The sequence below is a fragment of the Heptranchias perlo genome, chromosome 3, assembly GCF_035084215.1.
Source record: "Heptranchias perlo isolate sHepPer1 chromosome 3, sHepPer1.hap1, whole genome shotgun sequence".
Taxonomy (NCBI): Eukaryota; Metazoa; Chordata; class Chondrichthyes; order Hexanchiformes; family Hexanchidae; genus Heptranchias; species Heptranchias perlo.
Genome location: NC_090327.1, coordinates 136,311,445 through 136,335,235, shown reverse-complemented (window position 1 = coordinate 136,335,235; position 23,791 = coordinate 136,311,445). Strand labels below are relative to the sequence as shown.

At 47.3% G+C, this 23,791-nt stretch overlaps 1 protein-coding gene across 2 annotated transcripts in view; it reads right to left on the bottom strand.

Moving 5' to 3' along the window:
* Positions 1-23,791, bottom strand: part of LOC137320253 (neurocalcin-delta) — a 357,975-nt gene that overhangs the window by 125,060 nt on the left and 209,124 nt on the right. The window lies entirely within an intron of this gene.

Genomic DNA, 23,791 nt, shown 5'->3' with positions numbered 1-23,791 from the left:
AACACCATTTGCCATTGTGTGACTCACTGCCCTAGCACATCTAAGTCATCTTGCATTTGATTGCACTCCTCTACTATCTTAACCCTTGCACAGATTTTGGTGTCATCTGCAAACTTATTGTCCAGCTCATTAATAAAGACCATGAAGAGTAGCAAGCCTAGGACCGATCCCTGGGGGCCATCACTAGTAACATGTCTCCAGGCTGAACTGCATCCATTAATTACAACTTTTTGGCTGCGGAATGGAGCCAATTCCTAATCCTGTGTTTCAAATCCCAATTGATACCACAAGATTCCATCTTGTGAAGTAACCTACTGTGAGGTAACTTATCAAAGGCTTTCTGAAAGTCCAGGTAGACAATGTCTACCGGATTTCCCTCATCCACTACCCTAGTGACTTCCTCAAAAAGCTCTGTAGAAAAAGTATGGAAAATGTCAATCCAGAATATTAGTCGAAAGTGAATTGCGAGAGTAGGACAAGGGGATACAGGTGCAAATTAGTAAAGACAAAGTGTGATCAATACATGGAAAAGATCTCAGATAAAGCAGTGGAAGCGAAAACCCTGAAATTATTTAAGAGACAACTGGATGTTGCAATGGGAGGACTGTAGAGTGGTTCTCAATGGATGAATTAAGATGGGCCGAATGGCCTTCCTCGTCTGTAATTATTTTGTGATCATTGCTGGAACACGTGGTTGTGTGTGTGTCAAATGAGGACACGATCAGACGTGGCTGAAATGCTGCCTTCTGAGGTAGAATAGCCTGCCGACACTCACTATCCAGGATCGCAAAGAAGAATGGCAACTTAAGTGAGGGTTGCTATTGCCAATGGAATTTCCCCCTAGGATGAGTCAGCACCTTCTCAAGGAGGGGAAGAAATAAATTAAAGGAAATAAATTTTGAAGCCTCGGCCCCTGAGACATTATCTGTGCGGTGTTAAGCTGCAGAACATTCAGAAATTGAGCTGTGCATTCCTTTCATTCTGTAGTGGGTCTCAGCAACGTGACACCTACTTCCGACACAGGCAAACTACATTCATGAAAAGTCACAATTACTGTGATGATTTGTAATGTCAGATACAGTTCCACAGATCAGTTTTTCACATATCATGGATCTGTTGAAGGTTATCAGGAAGTGAAAACATAAGCATCCTGTCTGGAAAAAAAATGATACGCACAAAACTCTGTAACTGCAACTAAACTGAGGCTAAAGTTCCCAGAAATTACTCAAGAATGAACACCAAAAAATTTAAAGAATGTCTGACTTTTGCTCAGCATCCAACTCAACACTGTAATATCAACATTATTGAAGATAATAGAATTACCAACAGAACAGAATCAATTTTAACACTACATTTATTGGTTTTACTTTTCTTGGTACATTATTTAGTCATTGAAAATAAAGCTAAGACAAAAGATAGTTTTACCATCTGCAAAATGGTACTGCAATTATTATTTATGATCTATTAAAAGCAATAAATTATAGCCCAAGAATCTCACAGTCCATTCCATATTATATGCAAGTCCAATAGAACAGGGGTTGAAATTCACAGTAATTGGTAGCCGCAGGCTAACAAAATCTAACCTAGATGTTCCGTGGGGATGCAATCTTTGCCGGATATGTGGGGCGCTAAATTGGGCCGTGGAGCGCCCGTTGTTTCAGCGCTACACGGCCTCTCCTCATCCAAGATGGCATCTTGGATGCACACGCACGTTTCCTGCGTAACATGCACCAGACGCCATCTTGGTATAGGAGTTAGCGCAGGCGCAGATAATGAATGCTGGAATCATGTAAAGTAGGGAGAAAATGGCTTCAATCAGTGTGCAACGCTGATTTAAAGTGATAGACACCATTTTGGGACTTAACGCTCAATTCAACGCACAGTCTTAATCCCAACCATCTGAACGTGTCTTAGAATGCCTGGAGGACCCCCCACCGGCGCTATTTAAAGGGACCATGCAGGATTTATAGGTTAGTTGCTGGATTATTGCTTCTGGCTGCCGAGACATTTGTAACTATTTTTGGAAGTCTCCTAGACTTGAATACTAGGACGCGGGGACAAAGCCTAACATTTAGAGCCAGGACGTGCAGGAGTGAAGTTAGGAAATGCTTCTACATGCAAAGGGTGGGAGACATTTGGAACGCTCTTCTGCAGACGGCAGTTGATACTAGCTCACTTGTGAAAGTTAAATCTGAGATTGATAGATTTCTGTGAACCAAGGGTATTAAGGGATATGGGGCTAAGGCGGGTATATGGAGTTAGGTCACAGGTCCACCATGATCTCACTGAATGGCGGAACAGGCTCGAAGGGCTAAACGCCACTGCCACTTGCTGCCTCTTGATATGCGCCACCTTCTCCTGCAAGAAAGCGGGGCGTGTGTCTGGGTGATGTGCCTGTCATGGTTGAATAGCTGCCTGTGAGTTGTTGGTGGGCAGCTTGAAACAGTTGTATTGTGTAAGCGTGAGAGGAAGCATCTGATTGGAAGAGTTGGGTACTGATGGAAAGAGTTTATTGGTATGTGGGTGATGGGGGTTTAGTGCGTGGTGCAGTTGGTGGGAGACGCCACTTGACAGTTGACCTCATTCACCTTGCCCACTGATGTCAAAGCATTAAACTTCTTCCTGCACTGCATCCATGTTCATGATGCTGTGCGCCTGGCATTGACTTCGTCCCCCGCTGCCTCCCTCTGCCTTTTGAATATATGTCTGGAGGGCCTCTTGCCCCCACTGCGGATAATAGGATGTCCCTCCTTCTGTCCACCTTTTGCACCCAAGGTCTCTAGTGCATCAGCAGAGAACCTTGGTGCACGCACTCTCGCAGGCCTGGTACCAACTCAGATCGGTGAGGTCTGACATGCAGATTGGAGGATGTGGGATTTAGTAGTGCGCAACCTTTATTCAATGTTTTAACATAACTCATCAGTGTGTAAACATAGGGATGGGACCTGCTTCTGTGTTTTATGAGTGCGATGCCTGATGTCTGTTCAGACTCCGTGCAGATAGTAGACTGTTATTTTCATCAAATAACAGGTACCAGCTACCTTTAAGAGGTTTCTAAGAAACATCCTCCCTTTAAGAGATTGAGCTCCCTCTGGCGGTGGAAAGTGCAAATTGCATTGATTCCACGTGCAAGGCCTGGACAGGAAGGCCGATTGCAGGTAAGTCCTCGGGTGGGTCCAAACTGGCATCCTGCCTACGCAGGGTCCATCGGGCGTGGGGTGCTAGCGCATCGTGCTACCCCCGCCCGAAACGGACCCTTATCCAATTTTTCCTCCGTGGTGTTACAAGTGCTAACCCCATTGTAATTCCTGGGGTTAGCCTGAATGGCATAGTATGAACTCCAGGTGTTATAAAGGCCTGTGATTGACACCTCATTTGTTTGAGGGAGGGAAACAGCATACTGCAGCAGGCTTTAAATGCTTGCAGCAGCTTAAAGGGGCAATTGAGTTTTGCATACTCACGACAAAGATCGGCTATGTGGATGTCTGAAAGGCTTACTGCAGCCAGATTTGCTGATGTAGTTGTGGAAGTGGTCCTTGGAATGGAAAGATGGAGGGCCTCAATCAGGGCAACTCAGGGACAGTGGAGGAATGTAGCCAGGACTGTAAGTGCCAACGCCACAACCCCACGCACTGCCTTTCAGTGCACAAGTCTAATGACCTTAGCAGGTCCAGCAAGACAAGTCAGCCACACCTTCGAACAACGCATTGTACCAAGCATCTCTGCCACTTACAATGATAGGGAAGTCATGATGAACCTTTATAAAACACTGGTTTGGCTACAACTGGAGTATTGTGTCCAGTTCTGGGCACCACACTTTAGGAAAGATGTGAAGGTGTTCGAGAGGGTTCAGAAGAGATTTACTAGAATGATTCCAGGGATGAGGGACTTTTTGTTACATGGATAGACTGGAGAAGCTGCGATTGTTCTCCTTGGAACAGAGACGGTTGAGAGGAGATTTGATAGAGGTATTCAAAATCATGAAGGGTCTAGACAGAGTAGATAGAGAGAAACTGTTCCCATTGGCAGAAGGGTCAAGAACCAGAGGACACAGATTTAAGGTGATTGGCAAAAGAACCACAGGTGACATGAGGAAAAACTTTTCTACACAGCGAGTGGTTATGATCTGGATTGTACTGCCTGAGGGGGTGGTGGAGGCAGATTCAATCATGGCCTTCAAAAGGAAACTGGATAAGTACCGGAAAGGAAAAAATATACAGAGCCACGGGGATAGGGTGGGGGAGTGGGACTAGCTGGATTGCTCTTGCATAGAGCTGGCACGGACCAGATGGGCCAAATGGCCTCCTTCCGTGCTGTAACTTTTCTATGATTCTATGATAGCCCCTCACATTCTTCATAGTGCTTGAGTTTTACTGCACCGCATGTTAACCACAGGTAATTCTCACTTTCTGTATTCTTTTTAAAGGAGAAGACAGCCGGGAGCAATTAGTAACAAGTCAGGGATACCCAAACTGTAGACCATTTACCTCCTCTGAGGAGGATGTCATGCACGTCTTGGGGGGAAGTTGTAAAGTAAATGAGTATATGCCAGCTGAGGATTTGCCAGGGCTCATTTTGCTTCCCCTTCTATTGTACCCTACATTAATTGTTAGCTAAGCATATCACGAAACCCTCATGTCACTCCTTTGACTGAAAGTGACATGTAAGCTCCTCTCCTCAGGAATCCATTCTAGTGTCTCTCTTCCTCCTCCAGCAACAGGAAGAAGACCACAAGTACCTCAGTGACCAGTGATGCCAGCACTTCACAGCATGCACCCTCATTCCTAAGCCTCTGCAGGCACTGCTCCCTGATCAAATGCAGGGAGGAGCGACTACTGGTATACTCTGGTGTGGCAATATCAGCGGTTCGGTTATCACCATCCCAGCCACTCCTCCTCTTATTCTTTCAAGAAGAAAAAGAGAGGGGAATCTCCAATGGGAAGCCCATTTTGCCCTGCTTTAAAAGGACTAAATCGCAGCCCCTAGCAAAAATGGCAACAAATGTTATCTGTTTTTAATATAACGGGTCAGTTGCTGTCTTTTCTATGATTCTACCTCTCTTTCTCTGTTTTTTTTTGTTTGTTGTTTTTTTTGGTGATTTGTATATTCTGAGACCTGTCTGTCTGCACACTGATTGCCTTGGCAACGGGCAGTTGAAAAAACTGTCTGTAATCACCAAGCATTGTTCTGTGAATTATAAGTGCGACTTCATTTCGAGGATTTCATTTCCACATCGTTCACCTGAGGAAGGAGGTAGCCTCCGAAAGCTTGTGAATTTAAAATAAAATTGCTGGACTATAACTTGGTGTTGTAAAATTGTTTACAAACAACAAAAAAGGCCAACGAAAACAATAATAGGGCTTTAACAGCAGTACGCACTGCACAAGCTGGTCCCTTTAAACATACTTAGCACCTAAATGTCAGTTTTATACTCACATGATGAACATTCAGCATAAATAAGGTGGAAATTATGAAAAATAGGGCATATGATGCCAACATCTCATTACTGCTTCATTACATGCACCTGCCCAAAAATGGGCAGGCATTTCTGCTGACTACTGACATGAGTGGAATATTGTGCACGCAATAAAATGGGTGGTGATACCGACTGCCCAATTACTGTGCCAAAGTTGGGAAATCTGGGCCATGAGCCTGAAGTTCTTGGTGTCGGGAGGTTGAAGAGTATCTCCTGCTGGGAGGAGCAGGGGTGGAACCTGTTTTGCCATGTTTCTGTCCCCGTGCAAGAATTACGCAAAATTCCAGTCAAGAGGTGGAAGGCGAGTCTTCTGCCCACCCCCCATGTCAAGGAGGGGTGTCTGGGTGGGGTGTCCCAAGCCAATCTAGGAACTTCGCCATTATGCCCTTATAAGGCCTAACAGAACTCTCACCAACAGAGAGCTGGCATGATTTCCATTGGGGACTCAAGAAATGCCCCAAAAGTTTCCAAGACACTCACCTAGGATCTGAAGAAAAACACTACCTACCTTTCGCTTTGGCTCAGCGGGCCTCTGGATCGCCGACTGGAGTGGCCCCGGGCTGTTCTGACTTTCAGTAGTGCATCAGAGCAGCCACCTCTTCCGTTCCTTTCCATGCACAAGCTGCCTGCCCTGACAAAGTTTAATGACCCCCATCCCCAGGATTTGGGGCGAGGTCTGTGTCCTTGTCCGTGGGTGTGCGAGAATCCTGCTCGACTGCACTTCCACTGGCAGAGATGGGATCCTGGAAATTCAGCCCCTGTGCGGTTATCAGACAATTTAAAATTATGGGGCAGATTGATTTCAACGGAATGAAAATCGGACGGGATCTACAATGGGTGGGCAACCCCCTCCACCAGATTAGCACCCAGGCGGTGAAGATGAAAATCTACCCCTATATATAGAGGCCCTGAAATTCTATGGGCCATGATGCTGGCACAATGCCCCTGCCACTATGGGAATGTCTTGGGTCCCCACCCAATCCAGCAGTCAAGAAAATCCAGCCTCCGCTGCCAGATCCGGGGAATTGGAGGGCATTGCGGCCCTCTCAGAAACACCAAGATCGGTCACAAACACACACACACACACACACGCACACACTAACCTCACATGAAAAAATACCTTACTGTAAGGCTTTAGAATCCAAGCTGCCTCCCAGGCATGAGCCCCCATGGTGGCACCTACTTGCATCCTTGAAGAGGCTGATACTCCTAGACATACCAGCCTCCAAAGTTATGCCGGGTCCCTGCGAGGTTGAGGACGTGGAAACTCCCAGTGTGAGAAGTCCACGCCTCGATCCCCGCTGCTTCTGGCATGGGTGCTCTTATAAGGGACGGATGGAGGTTTTGCCCCTCAAAATGCTCTGCGGATCATGGCAGCACAGGCCGTGGCCAGGCATATCTGGGTCCCAGCCTGTTTTGTGGCCACACTCCTGCCAGAAGAGGCCTGAAATTTCAGCCCCATTGTCTCCATTTCTGGTGACGTTTTGTGATTATCTTGGTCAGGAATGCCAATCGTGATGAATGCCAATGCAGGCGAGCAGAACATTTTTTCACCACTTTTCCCCCACAGCATTAAGCACACCCAGGTCAAGTATATGGAGCAAAACTCAATCTGACCTACCCCTACGCCCTAAATTCAGTAAAGTACTCTTAACTGCGTTAATGTTTCACTTCCATTCCTCCCACCAGTCATGTTTATGGTCTCTGAGTGAAATTGGCCATTTAACACCAATCTATATTAAACTACAAGTAATTTCCTGCTGTGAATTTATGGGCACCAGGAATTGAATTCATTCATTCTAAGTTAATTTCCTGCAGTTTCTTTACATTCCATCAGTCTGGCTTGGATTCAAACCCATGTGGGTGAGGTGAAAGGACAACATGTTCACCTACTACACTACACAGTAGCAAAGTTGAGATTTCCTCGAAAGTGATCAATATTTTTAACCACCCACCATGCACCCCTGAGAGTTACAAAAAAAAGTAACAGTAATAGTGAGATCAATTATAGGGGAAAAATCTCCACTTTGTGAATCCTCAAAAATCTATTTCTGGTCATTTTTTTTTAATGGAACCTTTATATTGATAGTGTGCTGTCAGTGACAGGAGAACCATACTTCTGCTGCTGATGGCACACTCAATGCAAAGAGGGAAAAAATCCAAGCCTCCAATGCCACCCAGGAGCGACTCTTAGTGAGGCTTTAGGGCAGAGGTTGGAGATGCAGCAAACTCTTGTTCTTTTGACCCGCTACTGGGTTCCATCGGCTCAGAGGGGCACTGCCATCCCAAACATAAATGCATATTAATTCAGCTGTAAAAGTTGTGCTTCTCTGAGCTACTCATTAACCTTCCTACTTTCAGTGGGAACTGGTTTTAAAATACCATGTCTTACAGCCTTGCTTTAGAACAGAAATAGTAGCTCAAATAGGGATGCCAGCCATGAGTAGGTACAAATGTTATGCATGTTTTAACCATGCATCTATTTCTGAACGAGCACTCAACAATGAGGTCATTGTAATAAAAACAGATCATGTCGCAAACACACCTGCAATCAACATCTGCAAAAGGGAAAGACAGGTTATGACATTTCAGGTGTGTACCCTTCATTAGAACTCAAATAAGGTCACTGTACAGTCCTACAGTCTTATAATCATAGAGGGGTTACAGCACGGAAGGTGGCCATTCAGCCCATCGAGTCCGCGCCGGCTCTATGCAGGAGCAATCCAGCTTGACCCACTCCCCCGCCCTATCCCTGCAGCCCTGCAAATTATTTTCCTTTAATACAAGTCTGGCTACAAACAACTTTTAACAGTGCAGGGTTTTCTAGGAGCAATTGTTAAGGGTGATATCACAAACCCAAAACTGACCATTCCACTGGCATATATTTTCTTTCATTATTTTTGTGCAACTACAAGAAAGGCAAACTTCAGGGCTCATGTGAACCGACCCGCCTCTCCTTTAAAATCGGGGCCTCACTTTCTATAAGATGTTTTGCTTTCTCAACACACATAATTGGGCATGATCTTAAATGGGAAAATGGGTGGGTTAGGGCCGGGGGGGGGGAGCAGTAAAAATTTTAAAAATCTAAAACCCACCCCCAACCTGCCCACTTCCATTTTCATGGAGGCGGGACAAAAAGACCCATATTTCCGGGTATCCCATCAGGAATTCCACCTGCACCCTTCCCGGCTCCCCGATAAAATCATGCCCATTATTACCCCACAGGTTTATCCTTGAAGAATCTTGTGGCCTAGAAGTTGGTTTGCACCCGAATATCATGTGAACCCAACGGCGGCAGCGACTGCCACGCCGAAACTGATGCGGAAGAAGACCACGCAAAATTGGTCCTCTTGCGTCATCAAGGCACGACAAACATATTGAGCGAGCTAGTCGCTCCCCAAGAGGCTTTGCGCCGGTCGGAAAGAGGAGGTAAGTCAGCCGGCGAGGTCACCAGCACTGGGCTTATCGTAAGTCCAGGGGGAGGGAAGGAGATGGGGAGGGGTGGTAGGAGATCGGAGGGGCAAGCAGTGGCCGGCAACAAACCACAGTTGCAACGTGGAGCCAGGAGGAGCTCTTCTTTTCCTCCTGGCTCTACATTCAGGTAAGTAAAAATGTTTTCACTTACGTTTTTGGCCATTTAACAAAAGAGTAGAAACCTTGATGGTCCATAATACAGGATGTCAAGATCCACAATATAGGGCATCAGCAATGTTAAAAAGAGTGAGGGACGAGACAACGTAGATCAAAAACTGGTGATGTCAGGTTTGGGATTTAAAAGCCTGTAGACCGTAGGAGAGGTAGACTGAGGGAAATAAAGAAGCCAGCTTCTTTAACATAGCTTTAGCAAACAAGGTGTCCAAGCTCCATTTTTTAATTTCATTCTCAGGATGTGCACATCGCTAACAAGACCATCCCCCATTGCCTGACAGCTGTTTGATAGAACTGAGTGACTTACTAGGCCACTTCAGAGGACATTTAAGAGTCAACCACATTGGTGTGGGACTGGAGGCATATATAGACCAGACTGGGTAAGGACATCAGTGAATGAGATGGGTTTTTATGACAATCTGACAGCTATGTGTTCACTTTTACTGGCTTTTTATTTCCAGATTTCTTTTAAAAGACTGAATTCAAATTCTCAAACATGGTGGGAATTGAACTCACATCCCCTGGATTATTAGTCCAGTAACGTAACCGCTGCACCACGTACTCTTTGGCAATAGATGGTGAAGGACTAATGACAGAGCCGTCAAAGTTGGGAGAAACTTGAAGAATCGAAAGAAATAATGGCTGAAAATTTCTTCTCATCGACAGGGTTTCCATTGCACTTCAGGTGAAGTTATGGTGGCGGAGCGGGTGCAGCTCCGAGGAAATTCCCAGCCAAGACTTCTATTGTTCCACTGAAAGACATGGAGGAGGTCAATATATGGTGATTCAAACATAGTACAGTGAGAGGAATGAAGGCTCTGCGCAGCTTGGGCATGCAAAATGAAGGAAGTTAATGAATGTGGAATAGAATCATCAGAGGCAGAGATTTTGCATAGCTTTGAACCATCTCAGAGTAGGTCTAAATTCCACATATGGTAGAAAGCTTTAACCATATAAAGAAAGACTTGCATTTTATATAGTGCCTTTCACGACCTCTGGATGTCCCGAAGCTCTTTACAGCCACAGAGGTACTTTTGAAGCTTTGTAATTGCTGTTGTAATATTGGACAGATGTGCCAATTTCTAATTGGATTGGATTTACTCTGATTAATCGGGTAAGTGGTCAGATTTTGACACTGTGCAGAAAGAAGGTTTCGCCCAGTTAAACATGGATGGATTCAGACTGCCAGAAATATAACCAAAACCCAGTTTTCTGCTCAACTTTACTCTGGAAGGAAAAAAAGAGAAACTTACTGATACCTAGGTTACCTCTCCCCTCACCACACAAGTTTAAAGCTTCATAATAAGCAAAACCCATTAGTTATAGAGTTTGTGCCAGTAGGCATATCAGAAGGTTCTGGAGTGTAATCATTACAGCTTCCACCCTCCGACCTTTCTGCTTTTACCCCAACCTTCAGGGCCAGTCTCAGGCTTTTTTGGGCCCCTAGCAAAATTAGTCCAGGGAGCTGCCCTGCCCAGCTTATCCCTTTCCACTCCACCACTCAGGTGGTTTTTTTAATCCTACTAACAATACTGGGCCGGAATTTGCTAGAGCAGACCATCTCACGGTGTGCTCCATTCGTTAGACATTTTCCTGCACCCTTCAGCTCAAAAATACTTTGTGCCGTAACTTGCTGGAAGTGCACCCTGATAATGTTGTAGTGAGGGCATCGGGGCATCTGGGACCTCAGTGAACGGTGGGACCAACAGGGTATCACCTTAACCACTGAGATTTAAGGATTGAGAAAGAAACAGAGGAACGACTGAGAAGGAGGGTGAATTAGAGTCAAACCAGGTACAGAAAGGGAAATAGAGAGAGGGAAAGAAAGATTGGATTAAGAGAGAGAAAAAAAGCGACAGGAAGGAAAAGTAAAAAGTTTTAAATGCGACATTTTTAAAATCTCCAACGGCAATTCACAACCCAAAGGAATGAGACGCCACAGTTTAAATTGTTCACTTTCTGGGCCAGAGAGGTTGATTGGCAGTCATTAACAATTATCACATTGTTAAAAGGGTACTTACACTATTAATTACTAGATTTAACTTTCTGTGGCAAGTTTAATGGTCAATTAATGTACAAATCCAGCAAGTTCTTAAAAATAACGGGGAAGCTAAGGGCGAGATGCTGTTTGTGCGAAGCAAACGGGGGAGTGGCGTTAATCGACCAGCGAATTCTGGAGATTCACAACTCATGGTGTATCTCTTAATCCCCTGAACTTACTGGCCGATTTGCGCATTAATACGACGTGCATCATTCACGCGCTGTTATTTTTGCAGAAAATTCCATCCCATTATGTTTGAAACACGTAACATTTAATTGAATTAACAAAACAGATTATTTTGATTTTCACTTGATAAGTAGTGGCATTGAGTTCTACCGCAGACTTTTAGGAACCCTCGTGCAAAATTTTGCAGTGGACGTTCCTCAGCGATGCTCAGACTGTTTCGACATTACCAGTTCAGTTCTCACTCGCTTCATATACTTTGTTGTGCACAACAAATATTTGTGTCCGCTAACCCCAACTTTGTTTTAACTGTATTCTCTAGCTGGTCTATAGACTGAGGAGCCATAAATCCGTGGCCCTCCTGGTGCACTCTCACCGAAACTCCAGTGAAAGTGTGCCAGAAATACTGTAAATTTGGCTAGGACCCAGCCTTACAACAGGCATTCCATGGATCTAGGAAGGGGTGGAGCCCCCGCCCGCCCTTCACAAGACTAGCGTTCTAGGAGGGAACAGGGGTGGGGCCAGAAACTCCCAACATCTGGAGTTCCCATGTCCCCAGTTCTCAGAGGGACCTGGTGCATCACTGGTGAGACTAGACATACTGGCACATGTGGGTCCCACTTGGCGGTTATCCAGGCTTCTTTTAATACTATTCAAACCACAAAAAGCTTTAAAGAAAAGTTTTAGAATAAAAATTGTGTTAGCACAACAAGTTAGCCACGTTTTTTTAAAGTTCCATTTTTAAACGTTGCCAAGAGAAAACGCACATAGGTGTTGAAACCAGTCTGGACAAAGTGGACTGGTGGTATCCATGGCTCACCTCCGCTTATCACTGAAACCATCCAACAATGTAAACGGGGTTACTTGATAAAGGAATAAATTGCTCCTGGGTTGACATTTCTGGTTACAACGCATTAACCCCTTCATATGAAATTCTTCTATCTGTTCTTTTATTGAAACTGTTAAACCAAAATGGCTTAATGCCTTCATTGAAATTGACAAGGGAATCTCATATGAACATATTACAGTTATGTTACTAAGATTAAATGTTGGATTCCGAAATGCTTTTACTTTACTTTTATCTTTCTCCTTTTAAAGAAGGATTGTTTCCATGAAAAAGCATTTGGAGAAACTGTTTTTTTTGTTGGGTAGGGTGAAAACGTTTACATGTCATCTTCCCGTGGATAAGTGCAATCTCCAAATTGTGAGCAAACATTTTGTGAAGTCACATTTCCACCTTGGAGAAAGTAATTTTTTTGCCCATAATTTACAACCACAGTGGTAATAATTTACTGCCACTGATCTTTCTCTGTGTCCCCGAGCTTGTCTTTTATGTTATTTTCTTGGGGCTTCTATTCTCCAGTTCACAAATGCTGTCATTTGACACAGGGCTATTTGCAGTGAAACGATTTACTTACAGACTGCAAGCAGCACTTAATATAAAGAGAGAAAATAAGAAAAGAAACAGACGCATCTGCTCCTAAAGTAAGTCACAAGTTTAAGATCTCCTTGTGCACCATGTGTTCTTATTTGTCTAAAAGTTCAATAGAAGGAAGTCAGTCCTTTACAACCAACCACTCCTCATGCCCAGCTGGGAATTTGTAAAACGTAAAGAAAAAGTAAGTGGTTGGAAACAGCAACGAAATCTCCCTCGAGAGCTCTTAGCTGTCAGCAAACACGGATTGCTTTTCACAGAAATGACTAGATGTCTCCAACAGCTGCAGACACTCCTTGTTGCCAGTGAACATGCTGCAATCTGCTTTTTAATCAACACATTGTACAATTACAATTGTTTCTTTATGACTGCATCCCCAACGCCATGATTTCAATACAGTTCAAAGAGATGAATAAGTCTTTCCATAACATTTGACCACTTAAACCAGTAGGTGAGATTGCCGGTCTGAATTACTTGCAGGACCATCAGCATGACTCCTTTACCTACTGAACTCTCCTGATGACGACTAAGGTTTCAGTTTGTCTCTCTTATTAGATGCAGCCATTCAGTGTATTTACTTGCCATTTCACTGCGATGTAACTGCAAAGTACGCCACAATATTACATCAAATTCTTTGAAATCATGAGGTATAATCTGCTAATTCCTCAACAAACACATGTAAAGGCAATTCAGCTGGGTTCACATGATACTGGTTTCAAATGACACAGCCTGCGTGTGGCAGTTTTATCAATACATAGCTCCCGCTTCTTCCACAGACAAGAGAAAATACAAGACGACAAAATTAATTTGAACAATTGACATTAGCCACACCATTGATAACTGTCAACAACTTAGCGCAAGATTGAATATCCAATATATTGCACCACACCAACTCTGTACTGATGTATTTGTGCCTTTAAAAATCATGTTCTCAACCCACCACTGCACTGTGTCCAACACGTTTGTACTGAATTGATTATATTGTGACACAAGTCCATAATTCAACATGCTGTGAAAAACTATTAATTAAAATAAAAACTCTGGTTAATAGTCAATTTCAATGTTCAGATGATATGCCACTAGTAATACATTCATGTTAAATTAAATATTACATTGAATTTTTAAGAACATAAGAAATAGGAGCAGGAGTAGGCCAATCGGCCCCTCGAGCCTGTTCCGCCATTCAATAAGATCATGGCTGATCTAACTTAAATGTATAAATTTTTCCTTCAAACTCAGCAAGTAGAATTGGCAGTTATTTATATTTCTCTGTTTATCTATATAATCTATATAATGAAAAGTTCTTAACTGGATGACCACATCACCACAGTGTCTGCCCATCAATTTTCTTCTTTGAATGCCCACCAATTTTCTTTTTCCTCATTGGTTAAGCATCTTGGTTTTTCTCTTTTCTAACTGACTACTTCTACGTCTGTTATTCCCTGAATACAATAATGGAAACACCTTCTTCCCAATTTTAACTTTTCCCCCCCAGTCACATTTTTAGCAAAAAAAAATTCGACCCCTTCCTGTGGAAAAAAATTGTAAAAAAGACCTGTGAGATACAGAGTATCACGGCTCTGCACCTGTCAAGCACATAAAAGATTCATAGGAAAAATCACAAACTTATCCATAAATATGGCTCCAACAACTTCCCCATCACCTTCCATAAGTAAGGAATCTTACACCAGGTTATAGTCCAACAGTTTTATTTGAAAATCACAAGCTTTCAGAGATTATCTCCTTCGTCCTCCTCACTCACCTGACGAAGGAGATAATCTCCGAAAGCTTGTGATTTTCCAATAAAGCTGTTGGACTATAACCTGGTGTTGTAAGATTCCTTACATTTGTCCACCCCAGTCCATCACCGGCATCTCCACTTCCATAAGTAGCACAATGAACCCTGCCAGGCCTTTAAACATCCTGAATTCCAGGTACCCCATTCCCAGGTCTGGTATGTCGTCTCCCTGGCAAACAACTGGACAAAGTTTGTTTTAAATTTATTCAGCCGCATCTCCAGCACTATAATTCCCAAAAGCACCTTTAAGCAGAGGAGCTCTCAGGAGCCACCAATGCAGCCATTCTTTCCAAGCACATGCAGGACTTCATTTGCTGAAGTGTGTTCGTTTGCTTTCTGACCCCCCCCAATACCCAGTGCTGCAATTTCCAGGTGCACCCCCGTCACACTACCATGTCCCTCTCCCTTCCCATATCTTCCTACTGTGTTTCATCGCACCCCACCGCCCCCCCTCCCCTTCCAACCCTGTCTCTCCGTTTTCTGTGGCCTGCGTCATTCCCCAACAATCACTCAATGCGGTAGAATGAACATTGCAGGAAACGGGAAAGGCGGCAAAGTGCTCCAGAAACAAACAGCAGAGTAAGAAAGTGGAGGGAAAGGCAAAGTGAAAACAAGGAAAGGAACGATGAGAGGAAAAGAGAAGTAAAGGAGGAAACAATATATGCAAGAGTCCATCTCCTAACTATTTATTTCAATAACCATCTGGGGAAAGGAAAGAGGCACAAACACTGCTGCAGGAGAGGGGAGGGAGCAAACTTCTTTAGGGGGAACAAGAGAAACCTTTTCTAAGGGAGAGGGGAAAGGAGAGTGAGAGAGACTATCTTGTGGACCTGGTTGAGAAGGGGAGGGTTTTGCAGAATGACTGCTGGTGTGGGAAGGCGGGGGGGGGGGGGGGGGGGGGGTAGGAGAGAGACAGACACAGATCCTATTCACTTCTGATCATGGGGCGGTGAAGAGAAATACACCCTAGCAGCATGGTGAGAAGAGACAGGGATAAGTAGCCTGTTGTGAAAGATGGAGAGAGAGAGAAAACCAGTGAAGGGAGGAAGACTCTGTTGATGGGGCGGTGGGGGGGCCGTTGGTGAAGATATTGTTGAGACAAGGGGGAGTGAGCCACTGTTGAGGGGTGCATGAAGAGAGATGGAGAGAAACCCCATTAGTCGGGGATCTCTGATTCTGCTGGAAGGATGGTTGCTACTGGGGATTAGTGATTTATGTTATCAAAAAGCATATCCTCCACCTCACCGTAAGCATCACACTGGGAGGTCCACCAGTAGTTATCAAAAAACCAAAGCCTGTGTATCTGTAACACCGAATAATCCACATATGCCACCACTCATATTGAGCAACACATCACATGAATCTCATTCTGCATTCCTCAGCGGCTGAGTTGGTAAATGCAGACCCCCAGAGCAGAAATCCGAGGTTTGTCCTGTTTTTTTTGTGCTGATCTTAGCCAGTCAGGCTGCAGGAGTACTAAAATTGTCTGCAGTATCCTTGGCCTAGGAAGGGGAAAAAAAAGTCACCCACTGCCAATCACTAACTTCTGCTGGAAAGTGGACGTCTGTGTGTGAATATGGGGTAAGTACAGGGTGTGATTCCATCCGTGTCGAATAACTTGCCGACTCTCACCGTCGAGCCTCAAACACCAAAAAGGCTAATTGGGTGAACCAGCAGAAGGCTGGCAGCACACACGGAACTGGATCCTGGCGTGACACAGCACCTTCAGAACATGAGTGGAGGAAACAAGGGAGGAATCTCATTCTGTTGTGTGCGGAGCAGTGACATTTCTCACATCATTACCTTGCAGTTTGAAGTTGCTTTGGCGTTACAGGCCGGGCCTTGGAAGCATGACCCAGGTGTGTTGCACGCCTACATTTCCAACGTGCCACAAACTTTGTGAAGTGGTCGCAAAGTGGATCCTGCAATACTGCGCAGGCTCAGACCGGCTGCGACAGTTTCACTGCACATATGCAAAGTACTGATGATATTGGATCGTGAAGTCACTACAGGAACCATGCTGCCACTCGAACAGACGCATTTACTGCGCCCAAGACGATTGGCTGCAGTCAGGAAAACCCAGATCTTTCTGGTCGACAGTCTTAAAAAGATGCAGCGAGTTTCGTTTCTGGTTGCCGCTAGTTACACGAGACCCATGTGTTGGGAGGTGGCAGAACAAGAACAGTATAAAAGCATCTTTATTGGCAGCGGTAACACAGATGTGACAGGCTACACTGTGAGGTGTGCTCTCATTTACAAGCAATCTCTGTTAAATCAAAAGTTTTTTTGTTGTCAAGGTGGTAACGGCACAGATTATCACCGTTTCTGTCTTGTTCGCCCTAGCTCGGTGCCTGATATGGCTCAGTTCCAGAGCGAGTTTGCTGAGAACTGATCAGTTGTCTGGCTTTAGACAAAGGCTTTGATCAGCGCTCATAACAAAGTCACTGGGCAAGGATGAATAGCTGTGCCAGGAAGTGCACAAAATGTACATTGTTATTCAGGCTCTACCCGACAAACATTCTGTCATGAAATTACAAACTGTGTGGAGGTTGGTTCAAGGTTTAGTTATTTATTGAACACTGAAATACTATTAGGGGAATTTAAATAAAAGAATGGTTGTATTTAAGATTAAGTAATGGGTACCCTTAGTTCCTAAATGCCTAAATTGATCTTTTCCCCACCTTTTGCAAAAGAAGTTTACACATTCTCTCAGGACTTGGTTTGATGAAGGGTTCATGCTACATAGCAGATGTCCCAATACACGCAGGTACATACAATGAGGATCCTGGGGTTGGACTGCAATGCTTGAAGTCTGGGATACTCAAACCGTCTTCTCTCTCGGGGGGGATTGAAGTGCATACTTGGTCGTGCTCTGGCCCAGAGGAACCTGGTAATGTACTTCTCAAGGTCTCAGAACTGCTGTGCCATGATGAGAATGGGCAGCAGCTGAAATATATAGAGGAGGGAAGGAGTTCATTCATCTTTACAGTGCCTCTACTCACTATTGGCAAGATGGGCAGGTGGTTTCACCTGCTGAAGTTGGCAAATGTGTTGGAAAGGGAGTGGGGGGAGGGGGAGTTTTTTCTGTAAAAGGCTAGGAGTTTGGGCGTGACTAACATACTTACGTGTCTTTACCAGACAAAGGCACTGACCTGCTGAACTTGTGTTGGGACGTCCCTAGCAAGGGTCATGCCTTCCTGTTTCGAGTAGTTCAGCCTGTAGCCTGATAACTGGCCAAAAAGGGGTGAATCAGACACAATGGTTTGTGGAGTTCTTTGGGGAGGGTCCAGGCCGAGGCCTTGATTCCACCATTCACAAATTTTAGCCCGAGACTGTGTGTGGTTGATTCCCCTGACTTTCCCCCTTCTCCATACTGCTCAGTGGCACGGAGCCACAGGCTGAATTCCTGGGTACTGGGCAAGGGAAAGTAATCGAAACTCTTTCAGCTTTCTCACTCACCTGACATCCACACATGCACACGTTCTAACACCAATCACTGGATGTCTATTAGAAACCAAAACCTTGGCTGATTTCCCTCTCTAGTCTTGGACACTGATGCCAGACGTAGCAACTCTACCAGCTGGGATCAGGTACCTCAGGAGTAGGGATTGAACCTGGGAATTTCCTAGTCTGTATGATACACACTGAGCCATTAAGGGAAGAGGGACTATCATTGCAAATTAATTCAAAGACAGGTGGTTACTAGGGAATTCCTAAGTTGCACTACTGATATAATTTTAAAAATCTTCTGTCTTTGGTCACTTCCTGCCAACTTATATTATCTTAACAAACTGAACTCGGGCCTTCTTAACCAAGTTTCTGGTGGGCATAAATGTACAGCAGAAATATATCCTCAATTTGGCATGGTGAATGGTGGTGGACAATTAAACAACTAACGGGAGGAGGAGGCTCTGTGAACATCCCCATCCTCAATGATGGCGGAGTCCAGCACGTGAGTGCAAAAGACAAGGCTGAAGCGTTTGCAACCATCTTCAGCCAGAAGTGCCGAGTGGATGATCCATCTCGGCCTCCTCCCAATATCCCCACCATCACGGAAGCCAGTCTTCAGCCCATTCGATTCACCCCACGTGATATCAAGAAACGGCTGAGTGCACTGGATACAACAAAGGCTATGGGCCCCGACAACATCCCGGCTGTCGTGCTGAAGACTTGTGCTCCAGAACTAGCTGTGCCTCTAGCCAAGCTGTTCCAGTACAGCTACAACACTGGCATCTACCCGACAATGTGGAAAATTGCCCAGGAATGTCCTGTCCACAAAAAGCAGGACAAATCCAATCCGGCCAATTACCGCCCCATCAGTCTATTCTCAATCATCAGCAAAGTGATGGAAGGTGTCGTCGACAGTGCTATCAAGTGGCACTTACTCACCAATAACCTGCTCACCGATGCTCAGTTTGGGTTCCGCCAGGACCACTCGGCTCCAGACCTCATTACGGCCTTGGTCCAAACATGGACAAAAGAGCTGAATTCCAGAGGTGAGGTGAAAGTGACTGCCCTTGACATCAAGGCGGCATTTGACCGAGTGTGGCACCAAGGAGCCCTAGTAAAATTGAAGTCATTGGGAATCAGGGGGAAAACTCTCCAGTGGCTGGAGTCATACCTAGCACAAAGGAAGATGGTAGTGGTTGTTGGAGGCCAATCATCTCAGCCCCAGGGCATTGCTGCAGGAGTTCCTCAGGACAGTGTCCTAGGCCCAACCATCTTCAGATGCTTCATCAATGACCTTCCCTCCATCATAAGGTCAGAAATGGGGATGTTCGCTGATGATTGCACAGTGTTCAGTTCCATTCGCAACCCCTCAAATAATGAAGCAGTCCGAGCCCGCATGCAGCAAGACCTGGACAACATCCAGGCTTGGGCTCATAAGTGGCAAGTAACATTCGTGCCAGACAAGTGCCAGGCAATGACCATCTCCAACAAGAGAGAGTCTAACCACCTCCCCTTGACATTCAACGGCATTACCATCGCCGAATCCCCCACCATCAACATCCTGAGGGTCACCATTGACCAGAAACTTAACTGGACCAGCCATATAAATACTGTGGCTACAAGAGCAGGTCAGAGGCTGGGTATTCTGTGGCGAGTGACTCACCTCCTGATTCCCCAAAGCCTTTCCACCATCTACAAGGCACAAGTTAGGAGTGTGATGGAATACTCTCCACTTGCCTGGATGATTGCAGCTCCAACAACACTCAAGAAGCTCGACACCACCCAGGACAAAGCAGCCCGCTTGATTGGCAACCCATCCATCACCCTAAACATTCACTCCCTTCACCACCGGCGCACAGTGGCTGCAGTGTGTACCATCCACAGGATGCACTGCAGCAACTCTCCAAGGCTTCTTCGACAGCACCTCCCAAACCCGCGACCTCTACCACCGAGAAGGACAAGAGCAGCAGGTACATGGGAACACCACCACCTGCACGTTCCCCTCCAAGTCACACACCATCCCAACTTGGAAATATATCGCCGTTCCTTCATCGTCGCTGGGTCAAAATCCTGGAACTCCCTTCCTAACAGCACTGTGGGAGAACCTTCACCACACGGACTGCAGTGGTTCAAGAAGGCGGCTCACCACCACCTTCTCAAGGGCAATTAGGGAGGGGCAATAAATGCCGGCCTCGCCAGCGACGCCCACATCCCATGAACGAATTATAAAAAAAAACAAGTTTCTGGTAGGCATAAATGTACAGCAGAATATATATCCTCAATTTGGCACAAGTGACACTAAACTAGTAGATCCTACTCAGAAAGGCCATTGTTGTCAATGTCAAGCACTCCTGGGTCAGGTACAGGATGGACCAAATGAAAGCTGGCTGTACATTCTGCACAACAATATTCCTTAACTGAAACTTTGGAGGAGCACGCCCAATTCTCCAGTGTGAATTCTTACATTTCCCACGCCTTACTGATTCTCTGTGTAATTGTCAAACAGGCCAATTCGTCCTGCATTTCTTGGGCAGCTACTGACACATTATATCCATTTCATTAGGTTGATCAATTCCTGCTTATTAGGTCTGACTCATAGTGAAAGTCTGACCCACTCCTGCTCTCCGATCATTGTGTCTGACCCACTCCTGCTCTCCGATCATTGTGTCTGACCCACTCCTGCTCTCCGATCATTCTGTCTGACCCACTCCTGCTCTCCGATCATTCTGTCTGACCCACTCCTGCTCTCCGATCATTGTGTCTGACCCACTCCTGCTCTCTGATTATTGTGTCTGACCCACTCCTGCTCTCCGATCATTCTGTCTGACCCACTCCTGCTCTCCGATCATTCTGTCTGACCCACTCCTGCTCTCCGATCATTGTGTCTGACCCACTCCTGCTCTCCGATCATTCTGTCTGACCCACTCCTGCTCTCCGATCATTCTGTCTGACCCACTCCTGCTCTCCGATCATTGTGTCTGACCCACTCCTGCTCTCCGATCATTCTGTCTGACCCACTCCTGCTCTCCGATCATTCTGTCTGACCCACTCCTGCTCTCCGATCATTGTGTCTGACCCACTCCTGCTCTCCGATCATTGTGTCTGACCCACTCCTGCTCTCCGATCATTGTGTCTGACCCACTCCTGCTCTCTGATTATTGTGTCTGACCCACTCCTGCTCTCCGATCATTCTGTCTGACCCACTCCTGCTCTCCGATCATTCTGTCTGACCCACTCCTGCTCTCCGATCATTGTGTCTGACCCACTCCTGCTCTCCGATCATTGTGTCTGACCCACTCCTGCTCTCCGATCATTGTGTCTGACCCACTCCTGCTCTCCGATCATTGTGTCTGACCCACTCCTGCTCTCTGATTATTCTGTCTGACCCACTCCTGCTCTCCGATCATTCTGTCTGACCCACTCCTGCTCTCCGATCATTCTGTCTGACCCACTCCTGCTCTCCGATCATTGTGTCTGACCCACTCCTGCTCTCCGATCATTCTGTCTGACCCACTCCTGCTCTCCGATCATTCTGTCTGACCCACTCCTGCTCTCCGATCATTGTGTCTGACCCACTCCTGCTCTCCGATCATTGTGGCTGATCCATCGTTGGGAGGGGTCGGACACATCGTGGAGGGGTGGGGGGGGGTTGGACACATCATTGGGGGGTGTCGGACACATCGTTGGGTGGGGTCGGACACATCGTGGGTGGGGGGGGGTCGGACACATCGTTGGGTGGGGTCGGACACATCGTGGGTGGGGGGGGTCGGACACATCGTTGGGTGGGGGGGGTCGGACACATCGTTGGGAGGGGTCGGACACATCGTGGGTGGGGGGGGGGGGGTCGGACACATCGTGGGTGGGGGGGGTCGGACACATCGTTGGGAGGGGTCGGACACATCATTGGGGGGGGTCGGAAACATCGTGGGGGGGGTCGGACACATCGTTGGGAGGGGTCGGACACATCGTTGGGGGGGGGGTCGGACACATCGTTTGGAGGGGGTCGGACACATCATTGGGGTGGGTGTCGGACACATCGTGTGGGGGGGGTCGGACACATCATTGGGAGGGGTCGGACACATCGTTGGGGGGGGGTCGGACACATCGTTTGGAGGGGGTCGGACACATCATTGGGGTGGGTGTCGGACACATCGTGTGGGGGGGGTCGGACACATCATTGGGAGGGGTCGGACACATCGTGGATGGGGGGGTCGGACACATCGTGTGGGGGGGGTCGGACACATCATTGGGAGGGGTCGGACACATCGTGGATGGGGGGGTCGGACACATCGTGTGGGGGGGGTCGGACACATCATTGGGAGGGGTCGGACACATTGTGGATGGGGGGGTCGGACACATCGTGTGGGGGGGGTCGGACACATCGTGTGGGGGGGGTCGGACACATCGTGTGGGGGGGGTCGGACACATCGTTGGGGGGGGGTCGGACACATCGTGGGGGGGGGTCGGACACATCGTGTGGGGGGGGTCGGACACATCGTGTGGGGGGGGTCGGACACATCGTGGGGGGGTCGGACACATCGTTGGGGGGGGGGTCGGACACATCGTGGGGGGGTCGGACACATCGTTGGGGGGGGGGTCGGACACATCGTGGATGGGGGATCGGACACATCGTTGGGGGGGGGTCGGACACATCGTGGGGGGTCGGACACATCGTTGGGGGGGGGTCGGACACATCGTTGGGGGGGGGTCGGACACATCGTTGGGGGGGGGTCGGACACATCGTTGGGGGGGGGTCGGACACATCGTGGATGGGGGATCGGACACATCGTGAGGGTGGGTCAGACACATCGTGGGGGGGACGGACACATCGCGGGGGGGGGGTCGGACACATCGTTGGGGGGGGGTCGGACACATCGTTGGGGGGGGGTCGGACACATCGTGAGGGTGGGTCGGACACATCGTGGGGGGGACGGACACATCGCGGGGGGGGTCGGACACATCGTGAGGGTGGGTCGGACACATCGTGAGGGTGGGTCAGACACATCGTGGGGGGGACGGACACATCGTGGGGGGGGTCGGACACATCGTGGGGGGGACGGACACATCGCGGGGGGGGTCGGACACATCGTGAGGGTGGGTCGGACACATCGTGAGGGTGGGTCGGACACATCGTGGGGGATCGGACACATCGTGGGGGGGGTCGGACACATCGTGAGGGTGGGTCGGACACATCGTGAGGGTGGGTCAGACACATCGTGGGGGGGACGGACACATCGCGGGGGGGGTCGGACACATCGCGGGGCGGGGGGGGGGGATGTCGGAGGCATCGTTGCGGGGGGGGGGTTCGGAGGCATCGTGGGGGGAGGTCGGCTAATCGCGTGTGCCGGTTTGCGGTGGATGAGCTTCTTAGGCTGGGGTGGGGGATACACTCCTGCTCCTCCGGGCCCACAAACAGTGCAATAAAGGCACTCGCCTGTTGATCCGGGCCTGCTGATTCATGCCACATAGGGGGAGGCGAGAAGGCCCGGGAACCCCGGCCCCCAGGAGTTAAAAATAAAAAAGTTATTTAACCTCTCCGCCTCTCCGCCTCACTCTCCTCCTTTTAAGACGCTCCTTAAAACCCACCCCTTTGACCAAGCTTTTGGTCGCCTGCCCTAATATCTCCATATGTGGCTCGGTGTCAAATTCTGTTTGATAATCGCTCCTGTGAAGCACCCTGGGATGTTTTACTGAGGTCAAGGCGCTATATAAATGCAAGTTGTTGTTGTTGGTGGTGGTGTTTAGGGGAAGGACCCCCCC